We start from the raw sequence: 18069 nt of genomic DNA, 5'->3' as shown, positions 1-18069 counted from the left end.
CTCATCCAGGACAGAGACCGGGGAAATCTCCTCTCTGTGGCCCCTCCAAGACCCCCAAAGGACGGACCACAGACCTCCAGCATGTGTCCCTGACATGGGCACCTCCATAACCTTGCACACCGTGAGTCCCCGGACTCCCGGACTTAAGCACTCCCCCACGGACTAAACCCAGATGTTCACACCCTACAGAACTCCATGCCCCTGGTTAACCTAAAGGGGGTGGATTTTGCGGTGCTTTACCGTCGGCACATCGGTATCCATATTCGGCCTTATTCACGGCACCACCACCCCTTCTGTGGAGGATATTCTCATGCTTCTGGTAACCCTTTAAATAGTCTGATACTGTCAGGGCTCATCACCGCACTTTACAAGCCATAAATAATGTTTAAATGGTCGGGGAAAGTGTTTTTAAACGTCTGGAAGAGAGTTGTAGCCTGTCATTTTGCAGGATATCATTTAACATGTAACCTCTCCTGGAAATGCACAGAATATGTCCATTTCCAGGAGAGGTTATATCCTGCAAAATGACAGGCTATAAGCCAGGAAAAAGTGTTTGAAAGGCGGGGAAAAGTTGTTTAAAATAGTCGGAAAAGTGTTTTTAAACGTCTGGAAGAGAGTTGTTGCCTGTCATTTTGCAGGATATAATTTAACATGGAACCTCTCCTGGAAATGCGCAGAGTATGTCCATTTCCAGGAGAGGTTCCATGTTAAATTATATCCTGCAAAATGACAGGCTATAAGCCAGGAAAAAGTGTTTGAAAGGCGGGGAAAAGTGTTTGAAAGGCGGGGAAAAGTTGTTTAAAATACTACCTCCAGGGCGCATCACCGCATTTTACAAGCCAGGGAAGGTGTCGGAATCCTGGGTAAACATTGTTTAAATAGTCTGACACCTGGCACTGTATTTGCCCCTGGGAGAGGTTCCATGTTAAATTATATCCTGCAAAATGACAGGCTATAAGCCAGGAAAAAGTGTTTGAAAGGCGGGGAAAAGTGTTTGAAAGGCGGGGAAAAGTTGTTTAAAATACTACCTCCAGGGCGCATCACCGCATTTTACAAGCCAGGGAAGGTGTCGGAATCCTGGGTAAACATTGTTTAAATAGTCTGACACCTGGCACTGTATTTGCCCCTGGGAGAGGTTCCATGTTAAATTATATCCTGCAAAATGACAGGCTATAAGCCAGGAAAAAGTGTTTGAAAGGCGGGGAAAAGTGTTTGAAAGGCGGGGAAAAGTTGTTTAAAATACTACCTCCAGGGCGCATCACCGCATTTTACAAGCCAGGGAAGGTGTCGGAATCCTGGGTAAACATTGTTTAAATAGTCTGACACCTGGCACTGTATTTGCCCCTGGGAGAGGTTCCATGTTAAATTATATCCTGCAAAATGACAGGCTATAAGCCAGGAAAAAGTGTTTGAAAGGCGGGGAAAAGTGTTTGAAAGGCGGGGAAAAGTTGTTTAAAATACTACCTCCAGGGCGCATCACCGCATTTTACAAGCCAGGGAAGGTGTCGGAATCCTGGGTAAACATTGTTTAAATAGTCTGACACCTGGCACTGTATTTGCCCCTGGGAGAGGTTCCATGTTAAATTATATCCTGCAAAATGACAGGCTATAAGCCAGGAAAAAGTGTTTGAAAGGCGGGGAAAAGTGTTTGAAAGGCGGGGAAAAGTTGTTTAAAATACTACCTCCAGGGCGCATCACCGCATTTTACAAGCCAGGGAAGGTGTCGGAATCCTGGGTAAACATTGTTTAAATAGTCTGACACCTGGCACTGTATTTGCCCCTGGGAGAGGTTCCATGTTAAATTATATCCTGCAAAATGACAGGCTATAAGCCAGGAAAAAGTGTTTGAAAGGCGGGGAAAAGTGTTTGAAAGGCGGGGAAAAGTTGTTTAAAATACTACCTCCAGGGCGCATCACCGCATTTTACAAGCCAGGGAAGGTGTCGGAATCCTGGGTAAACATTGTTTAAATAGTCTGACACCTGGCACTGTATTTGCCCCTGGGAGAGGTTCCATGTTAAATTATATCCTGCAAAATGACAGGCTATAAGCCAGGAAAAAGTGTTTGAAAGGCGGGGAAAAGTGTTTGAAAGGCGGGGAAAAGTTGTTTAAAATACTACCTCCAGGGCGCATCACCGCATTTTACAAGCCAGGGAAGGTGTCGGAATCCTGGGTAAACATTGTTTAAATAGTCTGACACCTGGCACTGTATTTGCCCCTGGGAGAGGTTCCATGTTAAATTATATCCTGCAAAATGACAGGCTATAAGCCAGGAAAAAGTGTTTGAAAGGCGGGGAAAAGTGTTTGAAAGGCGGGGAAAAGTTGTTTAAAATACTACCTCCAGGGCGCATCACCGCATTTTACAAGCCAGGGAAGGTGTCGGAATCCTGGGTAAACATTGTTTAAATAGTCTGACACCTGGCACTGTATTTGCCCCTGGGAGAGGTTCCATGTTAAATTATATCCTGCAAAATGACAGGCTATAAGCCAGGAAAAAGTGTTTGAAAGGCGGGGAAAAGTGTTTGAAAGGCGGGGAAAAGTTGTTTAAAATACTACCTCCAGGGCGCATCACCGCATTTTACAAGCCAGGGAAGGTGTCGGAATCCTGGGTAAACATTGTTTAAATAGTCTGACACCTGGCACTGTATTTGCCCCTGGGAGAGGTTCCATGTTAAATTATATCCTGCAAAATGACAGGCTATAAGCCAGGAAAAAGTGTTTGAAAGGCGGGGAAAAGTGTTTGAAAGGCGGGGAAAAGTTGTTTAAAATACTACCTCCAGGGCGCATCACCGCATTTTACAAGCCAGGGAAGGTGTCGGAATCCTGGGTAAACATTGTTTAAATAGTCTGACACCTGGCACTGTATTTGCCCCTGGGAAACTTCAAGGTTATATTCATGTTTTATTATTTATTTAATAATCACATGATTTTTACAAAAACAGTATACACAGTATACATATATACAATAATAATAATAATAATAATAATAATATAACAATATACATAATAAAAACATGAAAAGTGGTGAAAATGAGAAAATGTATCAGAAAATAGTGCCTCCTAATGCGGGCATGTGGACAGTAGCCACAGACTCACAGGCACACACACACATGCAGAGATCCAGGGGGCGGAGCACATGGCTTTTTTTACCCAGAAATAAGTCTATGAGAGGCGGGGAGACTCAGAGGACAGGCTGCGTCACCTCACTTTGTAACCCAGGAAAAGAGCAGGAATTCTGGCTGCGTGAGTGTTAAAAGTGCATTCATCTGTGTTAATCCGACAGCCGCAGAGGTGCTGACGCAAAGCAGGCGGAACAAATTGATTATTTGAACCAGGAATAAATGTTTGCAAGGCGGGGAAAGTGTTCCTGCAGCCCCTCCATAACGGTAATAATGATTAGAAATGATTTCCAGGGCAGAAAGCGTTTTTTAAATGTGGAAAAAAATATGTTAAACTGTTTAAAAAGCACAAAGTGATTTGAGTGCAGTTCTCATGTGTCCCCACAGGACGGCGCGTCGTCCCAGGGAGCACAGTGCATGGTGACAAGGTACGATTTATACCCTAAAATAGCATGCTAAGTGTGGGTGGATTAGTTTCAAAGCATGCACACTCTGCTCGTGTCAGACTTCCATCAAATAGACCGGGGAAAACACCTCTCATTAGCCCCTCAAAGACCACCAAAGGACGGACTAAGCAGCTCCAGCACGGCTCCCTCACATGGAGCTCAGGTTATTTCATACCTCCAGGAGAGGGACCGGGAAAACCACCTCTCTGTAGCCCCTGACAGAGCCCCAAAGGACGGACTAAGGACCTCCGGCAACAGTGGCACTTCCATAACCTCGTGCACCGTGAGACCCCGGGCCCCCGGACTTAAGCACTCCCCCACGGACTAAACCCAGTTGTTCACACCCTGCAGAATCTCATGCCCCTGGTCACCTTTAAGGGGGGGTGGATTTTGCGGTGCTTTACCGTCCGAACACAAGCATCAATATTCGTCCTCCTCCTTCACAGCAGCAGCAGCAGCAGCAGCAGCAGCAGCAGCAGCAGCAGCAGCAGCAGCAGCAGCAGCACCTGCCCTGCTGCACTTCCATAACCTCGTGCACCGTGAGACCCCGGGCCCCCGGACTTAAGCACTCCCCCACGGACTAAACCCAGTTGTTCACACCCTGCAGAATCTCATGCCCCTGGTCACCTTTAAGGGGGGGTGGATTTTGCGGTGCTTTACCGTCCGAACACAAGCATCAATATTTGTCCTCCTTCACAGCAGCAGCAGCAGCAGCAGCAGCAGCAGCAGCAGCAGCAGCACCTGCCCTGCTGGAGGTTCACACTTTAACTTATTTGTATTCGTTTTTTTTTGTTCCCCTCCTCTGCCTTACACATCCTCCCACGCTCGAGCACTCCTCACTCGGACTAAACCCCTCCATGCACACCGCCAGAACCAGAACCTCACGCCCCTGGTGACCTTAAAGGTGTTTGTCTTTGTTTGTTTTTGTACTCCACATAGACAGGCAGGTGTTCAGCACCGCGGGCCCGCTGCTGCTGCTGCTGCTGCTGGAAGGTGGAACACTTTGAGTCTTTTTATTTTCTCTTTTCTCCCTGCTCCTGCACACACCTTTTGTTCCCCTCCTCTGCCTTACACATCCTCCCACGCTCGAGCACTCCTCACTCGGACTAAACCCCTCCATGCACACCGCCAGAACCAGAACCTCACGACCCTGGTGACCTTAAAGGTGTTTGTCTTTGTTTGTTTTTGTATTCCACATAGACAGGCTGGGGTTCAGCACCACGCACAGAGCCTACCCGCTACCTCCAGGGCGCATCACCACATTTTACAAGCCAGGAAAGGTGCATGGATCCTGGGTAAACATTGATTAAGTGTTTTTAAATGTGTGGAACAGTGTTTTGTCACTTTCAAAACTCTCCTGTCATTGACCGGAGAATTTGGGTCGATGTTGTATTCAATCTGGCCATTAATATTCCAATGAGACGAAGTACGTACATTGACCGGAGTGATCCCATGTTAATGTTGTCCAAATACCGGAACATTCCCTAACCCTATTTAGGGGCAATGGATGTCCACTTGCGGGAGACGACAGACAGTGGTGCGGTTAGCCAAAGTGACAATGGATGTCCACTTGCGGGAGACGACAGACAGTGGTGCGGTTAGCCAAAGTGACAGACCTAATGTTAGACCAATTTACAGGCAATGGACGTCCACTCTCGGGAGAGAGACCTCCAGCATGTGTCCCTGACATGGAGACTCTGTTTATTTCACTCATCCAGGACAGAGACCGGGGAAATCTCCTCTCTGTGGCCCCTCCAAGACCCCCAAAGGACGGACCACAGACCTCCAGCATGTGTCCCTGACATGGGCACCTCCATAACCTTGCACACCGTGAGTCCCCGGACTCCCGGACTTAAGCACTCCCCCACGGACTAAACCCAGATGTTCACACCCTACAGAACTCCATGCCCCTGGTTAACCTAAAGGGGGTGGATTTTGCGGTGCTTTACCGTCGGCACATCGGTATCCATATTCGGCCTTATTCACGGCACCACCACCCCTTCTGTGGAGGATATTCTCATGCTTCTGGTAACCCTTTAAATAGTCTGATACTGTCAGGGCTCATCACCGCACTTTACAAGCCATAAATAATGTTTAAATGGTCGGGGAAAGTGTTTTTAAACGTCTGGAAGAGAGTTGTAGCCTGTCATTTTGCAGGATATCATTTAACATGTAACCTCTCCTGGAAATGCACAGAATATGTCCATTTCCAGGAGAGGTTATATCCTGCAAAATGACAGGCTATAAGCCAGGAAAAAGTGTTTGAAAGGCGGGGAAAAGTTGTTTAAAATAGTCGGAAAAGTGTTTTTAAACGTCTGGAAGAGAGTTGTTGCCTGTCATTTTGCAGGATATAATTTAACATGGAACCTCTCCTGGAAATGCGCAGAGTATGTCCATTTCCAGGAGAGGTTCCATGTTAAATTATATCCTGCAAAATGACAGGCTATAAGCCAGGAAAAAGTGTTTGAAAGGCGGGGAAAAGTGTTTGAAAGGCGGGGAAAAGTTGTTTAAAATACTACCTCCAGGGCGCATCACCGCATTTTACAAGCCAGGGAAGGTGTCGGAATCCTGGGTAAACATTGTTTAAATAGTCTGACACCTGGCACTGTATTTGCCCCTGGGAGAGGTTCCATGTTAAATTATATCCTGCAAAATGACAGGCTATAAGCCAGGAAAAAGTGTTTGAAAGGCGGGGAAAAGTGTTTGAAAGGCGGGGAAAAGTTGTTTAAAATACTACCTCCAGGGCGCATCACCGCATTTTACAAGCCAGGGAAGGTGTCGGAATCCTGGGTAAACATTGTTTAAATAGTCTGACACCTGGCACTGTATTTGCCCCTGGGAGAGGTTCCATGTTAAATTATATCCTGCAAAATGACAGGCTATAAGCCAGGAAAAAGTGTTTGAAAGGCGGGGAAAAGTGTTTGAAAGGCGGGGAAAAGTTGTTTAAAATACTACCTCCAGGGCGCATCACCGCATTTTACAAGCCAGGGAAGGTGTCGGAATCCTGGGTAAACATTGTTTAAATAGTCTGACACCTGGCACTGTATTTGCCCCTGGGAGAGGTTCCATGTTAAATTATATCCTGCAAAATGACAGGCTATAAGCCAGGAAAAAGTGTTTGAAAGGCGGGGAAAAGTGTTTGAAAGGCGGGGAAAAGTTGTTTAAAATACTACCTCCAGGGCGCATCACCGCATTTTACAAGCCAGGGAAGGTGTCGGAATCCTGGGTAAACATTGTTTAAATAGTCTGACACCTGGCACTGTATTTGCCCCTGGGAGAGGTTCCATGTTAAATTATATCCTGCAAAATGACAGGCTATAAGCCAGGAAAAAGTGTTTGAAAGGCGGGGAAAAGTGTTTGAAAGGCGGGGAAAAGTTGTTTAAAATACTACCTCCAGGGCGCATCACCGCATTTTACAAGCCAGGGAAGGTGTCGGAATCCTGGGTAAACATTGTTTAAATAGTCTGACACCTGGCACTGTATTTGCCCCTGGGAGAGGTTCCATGTTAAATTATATCCTGCAAAATGACAGGCTATAAGCCAGGAAAAAGTGTTTGAAAGGCGGGGAAAAGTGTTTGAAAGGCGGGGAAAAGTTGTTTAAAATACTACCTCCAGGGCGCATCACCGCATTTTACAAGCCAGGGAAGGTGTCGGAATCCTGGGTAAACATTGTTTAAATAGTCTGACACCTGGCACTGTATTTGCCCCTGGGAGAGGTTCCATGTTAAATTATATCCTGCAAAATGACAGGCTATAAGCCAGGAAAAAGTGTTTGAAAGGCGGGGAAAAGTGTTTGAAAGGCGGGGAAAAGTTGTTTAAAATACTACCTCCAGGGCGCATCACCGCATTTTACAAGCCAGGGAAGGTGTCGGAATCCTGGGTAAACATTGTTTAAATAGTCTGACACCTGGCACTGTATTTGCCCCTGGGAGAGGTTCCATGTTAAATTATATCCTGCAAAATGACAGGCTATAAGCCAGGAAAAAGTGTTTGAAAGGCGGGGAAAAGTGTTTGAAAGGCGGGGAAAAGTTGTTTAAAATACTACCTCCAGGGCGCATCACCGCATTTTACAAGCCAGGGAAGGTGTCGGAATCCTGGGTAAACATTGTTTAAATAGTCTGACACCTGGCACTGTATTTGCCCCTGGGAGAGGTTCCATGTTAAATTATATCCTGCAAAATGACAGGCTATAAGCCAGGAAAAAGTGTTTGAAAGGCGGGGAAAAGTGTTTGAAAGGCGGGGAAAAGTTGTTTAAAATACTACCTCCAGGGCGCATCACCGCATTTTACAAGCCAGGGAAGGTGTCGGAATCCTGGGTAAACATTGTTTAAATAGTCTGACACCTGGCACTGTATTTGCCCCTGGGAAACTTCAAGGTTATATTCATGTTTTATTATTTATTTAATAATCACATGATTTTTACAAAAACAGTATACACAGTATACATATATACAATAATAATAATAATAATAATAATAATATAACAATATACATAATAAAAACATGAAAAGTGGTGAAAATGAGAAAATGTATCAGAAAATAGTGCCTCCTAATGCGGGCATGTGGACAGTAGCCACAGACTCACAGGCACACACACACATGCAGAGATCCAGGGGGCGGAGCACATGGCTTTTTTTACCCAGAAATAAGTCTATGAGAGGCGGGGAGACTCAGAGGACAGGCTGCGTCACCTCACTTTGTAACCCAGGAAAAGAGCAGGAATTCTGGCTGCGTGAGTGTTAAAAGTGCATTCATCTGTGTTAATCCGACAGCCGCAGAGGTGCTGACGCAAAGCAGGCGGAACAAATTGATTATTTGAACCAGGAATAAATGTTTGCAAGGCGGGGAAAGTGTTCCTGCAGCCCCTCCATAACGGTAATAATGATTAGAAATGATTTCCAGGGCAGAAAGCGTTTTTTAAATGTGGAAAAAAATATGTTAAACTGTTTAAAAAGCACAAAGTGATTTGAGTGCAGTTCTCATGTGTCCCCACAGGACGGCGCGTCGTCCCAGGGAGCACAGTGCATGGTGACAAGGTACGATTTATACCCTAAAATAGCATGCTAAGTGTGGGTGGATTAGTTTCAAAGCATGCACACTCTGCTCGTGTCAGACTTCCATCAAATAGACCGGGGAAAACACCTCTCATTAGCCCCTCAAAGACCACCAAAGGACGGACTAAGCAGCTCCAGCACGGCTCCCTCACATGGAGCTCAGGTTATTTCATACCTCCAGGAGAGGGACCGGGAAAACCACCTCTCTGTAGCCCCTGACAGAGCCCCAAAGGACGGACTAAGGACCTCCGGCAACAGTGGCACTTCCATAACCTCGTGCACCGTGAGACCCCGGGCCCCCGGACTTAAGCACTCCCCCACGGACTAAACCCAGTTGTTCACACCCTGCAGAATCTCATGCCCCTGGTCACCTTTAAGGGGGGGTGGATTTTGCGGTGCTTTACCGTCCGAACACAAGCATCAATATTCGTCCTCCTCCTTCACAGCAGCAGCAGCAGCAGCAGCAGCAGCAGCAGCAGCAGCAGCAGCAGCAGCAGCAGCAGCACCTGCCCTGCTGCACTTCCATAACCTCGTGCACCGTGAGACCCCGGGCCCCCGGACTTAAGCACTCCCCCACGGACTAAACCCAGTTGTTCACACCCTGCAGAATCTCATGCCCCTGGTCACCTTTAAGGGGGGGTGGATTTTGCGGTGCTTTACCGTCCGAACACAAGCATCAATATTTGTCCTCCTTCACAGCAGCAGCAGCAGCAGCAGCAGCAGCAGCAGCAGCAGCAGCACCTGCCCTGCTGGAGGTTCACACTTTAACTTATTTGTATTCGTTTTTTTTTGTTCCCCTCCTCTGCCTTACACATCCTCCCACGCTCGAGCACTCCTCACTCGGACTAAACCCCTCCATGCACACCGCCAGAACCAGAACCTCACGCCCCTGGTGACCTTAAAGGTGTTTGTCTTTGTTTGTTTTTGTACTCCACATAGACAGGCAGGTGTTCAGCACCGCGGGCCCGCTGCTGCTGCTGCTGCTGCTGGAAGGTGGAACACTTTGAGTCTTTTTATTTTCTCTTTTCTCCCTGCTCCTGCACACACCTTTTGTTCCCCTCCTCTGCCTTACACATCCTCCCACGCTCGAGCACTCCTCACTCGGACTAAACCCCTCCATGCACACCGCCAGAACCAGAACCTCACGACCCTGGTGACCTTAAAGGTGTTTGTCTTTGTTTGTTTTTGTATTCCACATAGACAGGCTGGGGTTCAGCACCACGCACAGAGCCTACCCGCTACCTCCAGGGCGCATCACCACATTTTACAAGCCAGGAAAGGTGCATGGATCCTGGGTAAACATTGATTAAGTGTTTTTAAATGTGTGGAACAGTGTTTTGTCACTTTCAAAACTCTCCTGTCATTGACCGGAGAATTTGGGTCGATGTTGTATTCAATCTGGCCATTAATATTCCAATGAGACGAAGTACGTACATTGACCGGAGTGATCCCATGTTAATGTTGTCCAAATACCGGAACATTCCCTAACCCAACTCAATAAAAACCCACACATAGTAATCAAACCGGCCGACAAAGGATCAAAAATAGTTATCATGGACAGACACCACTATATCACAGAAGCTCACACACAACTTAGTAACCCACTCCATTACAAACCCATCCCGGACACCATTCAACCCCAGACACAACTGCAAGTTAGACCCATAATACAAACACTTTACCAACTGAAATTCATTTCCGCCAAGCAGAGGGATTTCCTCTTTGGTCCAGATACACCCCGCCTCCGTCAATTCTATCTACTTCCAAAAATCCATAAAGACCCCTCCACCTGGACCATTCCCTTTGAGGTTCCTCCCGGCAGACCCATTGTCTCTGACTGCAGCAGCACTACGTACAATCTCTCCCATTATATAGAGCACCATTTAGGCCCCCTTTCCACCAAACACCCCAGCTACCTTAAAGACACCTACCACTTCCTCCGGATCACTAGACCCATGGTCGTTCCCACCCAATCCCATCTGTTCACCATTGACATCAACAGCCTGTATACCAACATCAACACAGATTTAGGCCTTCTTTCCGTTACCTCCATCTTCTCCAAACATCCAGACCATAAACGACCGGACAAATATCTACTTTCCCTACTCGCCCTCTGCCTCAATAACAACGACTTCATCTTCAACGACCAACACTACCTCCAAATCCATGGAACGGCCATGGGTCAGCGTTTCGCCCCCTCATACGCCAACATTTACATGAGCGAGTGGGAGCGAGAAGCACTGGCCAAGTGTACCCATCTACCATCCCTGTACCGTCGATTCCTGGACGACATTATTGGCATCTGGCCCCATGACATCTCCTTATTCCCACAGTTCATCAACACCCTCAACAGCCATCACCCCACCATCAAAGTAAAATACATCATACATGAACACACAGTCAACTTTTTAGATACCACAGTTTTTTTCCAACCTCTCAACAACACACACAAAAAAATACTCACTAAGGTTTACTTTAAGTCCACGGACACACATTCACTACTACATAAATCCAGTTATCACCCAAAACACACTTTCCCAGGAATCATCAAATCTCAAATTATCCGTTTTCACCGGATTTCCTCCAAACCATCTGACTTCCACCATTCCGTTAGGATTCTGTTCCATAGCCTGCAAGCAAGAGGCTATTCCAAACGCTTCCTCCGTCATATAAAGGACACCACCTTGGCCAGCCTCGCTCCCACTCGCTCTCCTCCTCCGCCTCCCCTTAGAGGAAATCCACCTCAGGTCATGGACTCGGACCAGTCTCCACTCCCAACACCCCTCTCCACTCCCGAATCTTCCTCCCCCCACCCTAACCAGGGTTTGCATCCCACCCCCCTCTTCCCTAACCCCAACCCCTTGGGACGTGGAGACTGCCCTGACCACTCCCCCACCGACAACCCTCCCCCACCCAGTCCTAACCCCAACCACCCCCCACCTGACCCTAACCCCAACCCTAACCCTAACCCTAACCCCAACCCTAACCCCAACCCCAACCCTAACCCTAACCCCAACCCCAACCCTAACCCTAACCCTAACCCGGACCCCAACTGTCAACTCATCCCATTTGTCTCCACCTTTTCCCACACCATCACAGGATTCCACCGGACAGTTAAACATAACTTCTCTCTCCTCCAGTCACAACCATTCTTCTCCAACCACAGGGTCATTTCAGCCTACCGGAAAAATCCAAGCCTACACGACATACTCATACATTCCAAATTTAGCAGCAACAGAGCCTTACCACCTTCACAACATAGTCACCATTACATCAACAGAAAATACATACATAACCAATACAGTGGAGCAGCCTTCCCTGCCCTTGGTTCATTTTCCCTTAATCACAGCAACATAGTCTACATTATCACATGCAACACCTGTAAAAAACACTACATAGGCGAAACAAAACACACCATACTCACCCGTCTCAAACAGCATCTGTACAACATTGGGGAAGGTCGACTCCCAACCCCCCTGGTCACCCATTTCCAACAACACCCGCCAGACCAACTCATCATCTCGGGCCTGGAAACCAACGACCGGTGGACCATCGGGCAGAGGAAGAGGGCGGAAACATCTTGGATCCAGAAACTCGGGACAACCATACCCAGGGGACTCAACGACAGCTAGCTCTATCTCCTCTGGATCCTCCCTCTCCTCTGCCCTACAGTCCCAGGGATGATCTGTACTGCTCCTCCTCCTCCTTGGTCCATACACTAACAGGATAACACACCCACAACACCCATCCACAGACCCCTAGGCCAGTGCTAACAATTCCCATACCGGAATCCATAACACTACCCCTAACCCAAACCTAACCCTGCCCGTGCCATTGGTCTGGACTGACTACACCACACTCCACCACCATTCCTATCCTGTATCCCCACCTTTCATTACAGACCGCCCACATATGTCTCCCCACACCATGGTAACTTCCTCACAAAACAACACCCAACACATTTTTCTTACACTACACCCCATAGTTATGTTGCACCCTACACAGGTTTTGTTTCTTTATTGTTTTGTAAGTTTTTCCGGCGGCCAGCTGTCGGCTGGTCTCGTACCCCGACCTCCCAGGTGAAGCAGCCGCACCCTACCCACTGAGCTACCCACTGTTCATGAAATACATACCAACACAACCAATACATCATTCATTTCCTCTCACATACACCCATTGCCTTACCCCCTTCACTAGCCTATCGGAGCATTTCTAAGCATCCACCTATTGGAACTTGGAGGCGGGACTCTCCGCCCTCCTCCAACATTTCAAATAGCCTCATTGTGTCTCACTCCTCTTGATCCTCTGAAGAAGCAGCAACTCCTGCGAAACGTCAGGAGGATTTTTCGCCCCGCTGCACAGTACCTACCACTTGATAATATTGTAACGTTTTTAAATTATTTATGCTTTTAAATTATTAAAGGACTATCTTACTCGCTTGTGGGGGTTCTGCCCTTTTGTGATTTTGACTGGCCTTTTTTGGCTAACTGAGCTGGCCCACCTGGCCTACAAACATTTTCACGCCTTTTCGAGTCTCTCCCTGGAAAAGGACAACTATCCTCCTGGGACCGGCCTTGAACCCGGACCTCCCAGGGCAGGGAGCCTCGGCGTGCCCGGTTGGCCACGGGATCTTCTATTCGAGGGAGCTGCTGGATAGCCAGCCTGCTACCTTTGGCTCCATCTCCGACGCCAGGAGGACCCAGAACATCGGGGCCAGACGGAGTCACACCATCCTGCGGACCAGGTAAGGGCCTTCATAGGCGATTGAGATGTCCTCTAATGGGAATCAGACTGTGCGGTGGAGCGCTAGAGGAGCGCAGACACACCTTCACTTTAATAATACTACCAACACCAGACAGACCCTACAACCACTTTTAGAAGTACATACACACCCCATCACCACACCACGAACAACACCCAACATCTCATTGACGGAGCCACAACGCATTCTGTTTCATCCACCAGACCCAGCAACCAGACATAGTAGTAAAGAATATTTTAAACTCATCCAAGCCACACACCACAAAAACATCATAGATAGGGCCATACTGACACGCATATATCCACCAGGCATGACCAGACAGGTCTCCAGACTCACAGATTTCATTAAGCCCTCCACTCCAACAGAACACACACACACACTAATACATAACAACACCATCAGCTGGATGCACACCAACATGACCATTCTCCAGCAACACTACAACACTACAATTACATCACTCCAGAACACTCCCTGGAATCACATTGCATTTGAAATAGCTACAGGTTGGGCACGGAAGCGATATGGCCCCAGGTTACACACAGATACATTACACACAGCCAAACAAACACTCCACAACACCACACCCGCTGACACCCCCACCTCCCCCCCACAACCGTGGAGGTCCCATCCCAGGCACCCTCATCCACTTCCCCTTCTAAGTGAGGAGGAGTTCCCTCACTTACCGAGAACCCAAACCCGCAACAGATCATCCCTCTCCCTCGGTTCCAGGCCCTCACTCTCAGAAGCTGTCTCCCAGTATCATCGCCGCCACCCACCCTCCCAGTCAACCAACCTTGTCCGCCCACCATCAACCGTCAACTCCAGTGACCATCCCGCATTCCATCCCAATTCATACAAGCCCCAGCTAGGTCCCTCTCTGAACCCCCTGAGAGGTCCTGGCCCTCCTCGGCCTCGGCCCCCTCCTCTACTACCCAACCCCCCTTTCCACCCCTCCCCCTCCATTCAGCAGTATCCGCTGCCTCAAAGAACTTCCCGTACCCGCTTTCCAACCCGGGACCCTACCCCATCCAAACCCACTTCCCCGACCACCAGTGAAACCACTACTCCAGCCGCCCCAGATCAGAACTCCAAACTTCCCAGTACCACCCTTCCTTCTACATCACCCCTACCCCAGCCCTCCCCACCGCCTCGGGTTGGCACCATCGACCTGAGTACCCCCTCACCTCCACCCTACTCCCACTCTTCCTCTCCCAACAACACTCTCAGCAACCGCCAAACCACCTTCAAGGTCCACCATTCCAACGTCTCAGTCAGCTTCCCAGATAACATTCTCTCCCTCTCCCCATCCCCTTCAGGTGTCGCCGGTTCCCAATTGGACCTCGCTGGCACCCGGGACCCAACAGACTCTCTACTCCATCCCACACAGGGGCCGATGATGAAAGGTCATCTTCTCAAGGTCATCCAGACCGTACAAGTCCACTCTGAGCCCCCCTCTGGCCAGTCTGTTGGGTCACTACAGCCCAGCGGGTCTACTGCGGGGACTGGCACACCACCCGACCCAGATCCCAACCCCCTAGGAACCCCTCCATTCCTTAACCTCCAAGGACCTTCACCCCCTCCTCCAACTCCACCTCCTTCCCGTCCTACTCCTTCCTCTTCTCCCTCTCCTCCGCCATCTCTCCCCTCTCCAGTATTCCTCCCTACCCTATCCCTTACCCCTGTCTCCGCCCCCCTTTTCTTCAACCCAACCAGCTCCGCTTCCCCAACCCATTATGCACCCATCTCCCACATAGCCAGACCACAGAAGAAAGCACTGGACTGGTCCCTGGGAGGCACAAAAGCCATCCGGATACTGGGAGACTCAAACATTAACCGTATTCCACCCCATACCAACTCCACACTACAGCTGGACTCCTATCCTGGAGCCAAAGTTTATCACTTCTTGGAACTCTTCAAACGCACCCCTCCCATCCCAACAGCCAAGATCGTCATCATTTCCATAGGCATTAACAACAAGGACGATGACGCTAAACGCACCACTGTCAAACAACTCAGTAGTATGATCAAATTCGCTTCTCAGACCTTCCCCAGGGCTTCCATCTACATCCCCCTCATCAACCATTCACCCCACCTGACCCCAGCACAAACACGCAATATCACATTCACTAACAACTACCTTGCCATGCATCACAAGACCCTACAACCCATCCCTCAGGAAGCCTTCCGGACTGGCCAGGACCACATCCACTGGACCTCCCCCACAGCTCAACTCATCCTGGACTCCTGGTGCGGAGAACTAAATTTCTGATTACCTCTGAACCTAACCCGGCCCAACGCATCTTCCTACCTAACCCCCCAAATAACCTCACCAGCACTCCCCCTGTACCTGACCAGAACCCTGACCTGAGGTGGAATTCACCCTCCACCGTGCTTAATTTATCCACCCTCTTTGTCCCCTCTGTAGCCCAGCAACAACTCTTACAGAGGGGCCTCACCTTTGTTCCACGCCCCCCCCGTCATGACCGAGAGGAACTTCAAAGGGATTTACACCAATACCACAGACGTCTCAAAATAATTGACTATTTTCACACCAAACCCCGCACCCAACAGTCACTATTTACCTTCCCTTCCAACTGGGAACCATTACTCACCCAAGTTCACCCCCAAACCAAACAAACTATCACCGCCAACAAACGGGCCCTGCAATCCTTCCAACCACCGACAGACATTCCAGATAATCTGTCGGTGGATGAGCGCAGGGCCCTAACCCAACTCAATAAAAACCCACACATAGTAATCAAACCGGCCGACAAAGGATCAAAAATAGTTATCATGGACAGACACCACTATATCACAGAAGCTCACACACAACTTAGTAACCCACTCCATTACAAACCCATCCCGGACACCATTCAACCCCAGACACAACTGCAAGTTAGACCCATAATACAAACACTTTACCAACTGAAATTCATTTCCGCCAAGCAGAGGGATTTCCTCTTTGGTCCAGATACACCCCGCCTCCGTCAATTCTATCTACTTCCAAAAATCCATAAAGACCCCTCCACCTGGACCATTCCCTTTGAGGTTCCTCCCGGCAGACCCATTGTCTCTGACTGCAGCAGCACTACGTACAATCTCTCCCATTATATAGAGCACCATTTAGGCCCCCTTTCCACCAAACACCCCAGCTACCTTAAAGACACCTACCACTTCCTCCGGATCACTAGACCCATGGTCGTTCCCACCCAATCCCATCTGTTCACCATTGACATCAACAGCCTGTATACCAACATCAACACAGATTTAGGCCTTCTTTCCGTTACCTCCATCTTCTCCAAACATCCAGACCATAAACGACCGGACAAATATCTACTTTCCCTACTCGCCCTCTGCCTCAATAACAACGACTTCATCTTCAACGACCAACACTACCTCCAAATCCATGGAACGGCCATGGGTCAGCGTTTCGCCCCCTCATACGCCAACATTTACATGAGCGAGTGGGAGCGAGAAGCACTGGCCAAGTGTACCCATCTACCATCCCTGTACCGTCGATTCCTGGACGACATTATTGGCATCTGGCCCCATGACATCTCCTTATTCCCACAGTTCATCAACACCCTCAACAGCCATCACCCCACCATCAAAGTAAAATACATCATACATGAACACACAGTCAACTTTTTAGATACCACAGTTTTTTTCCAACCTCTCAACAACACACACAAAAAAATACTCACTAAGGTTTACTTTAAGTCCACGGACACACATTCACTACTACATAAATCCAGTTATCACCCAAAACACACTTTCCCAGGAATCATCAAATCTCAAATTATCCGTTTTCACCGGATTTCCTCCAAACCATCTGACTTCCACCATTCCGTTAGGATTCTGTTCCATAGCCTGCAAGCAAGAGGCTATTCCAAACGCTTCCTCCGTCATATAAAGGACACCACCTTGGCCAGCCTCGCTCCCACTCGCTCTCCTCCTCCGCCTCCCCTTAGAGGAAATCCACCTCAGGTCATGGACTCGGACCAGTCTCCACTCCCAACACCCCTCTCCACTCCCGAATCTTCCTCCCCCCACCCTAACCAGGGTTTGCATCCCACCCCCCTCTTCCCTAACCCCAACCCCTTGGGACGTGGAGACTGCCCTGACCACTCCCCCACCGACAACCCTCCCCCACCCAGTCCTAACCCCAACCACCCCCCACCTGACCCTAACCCCAACCCTAACCCTAACCCTAACCCCAACCCTAACCCCAACCCCAACCCTAACCCTAACCCCAACCCCAACCCTAACCCTAACCCTAACCCGGACCCCAACTGTCAACTCATCCCATTTGTCTCCACCTTTTCCCACACCATCACAGGATTCCACCGGACAGTTAAACATAACTTCTCTCTCCTCCAGTCACAACCATTCTTCTCCAACCACAGGGTCATTTCAGCCTACCGGAAAAATCCAAGCCTACACGACATACTCATACATTCCAAATTTAGCAGCAACAGAGCCTTACCACCTTCACAACATAGTCACCATTACATCAACAGAAAATACATACATAACCAATACAGTGGAGCAGCCTTCCCTGCCCTTGGTTCATTTTCCCTTAATCACAGCAACATAGTCTACATTATCACATGCAACACCTGTAAAAAACACTACATAGGCGAAACAAAACACACCATACTCACCCGTCTCAAACAGCATCTGTACA

Source organism: Notothenia rossii (genome assembly GCF_949606895.1).
Source record: "Notothenia rossii genome assembly, contig: scaffold_134, whole genome shotgun sequence".
Lineage (NCBI taxonomy): Eukaryota > Metazoa > Chordata > Actinopteri > Perciformes > Nototheniidae > Notothenia > Notothenia rossii.
This window is presented reverse-complemented; position numbering follows the sequence as displayed.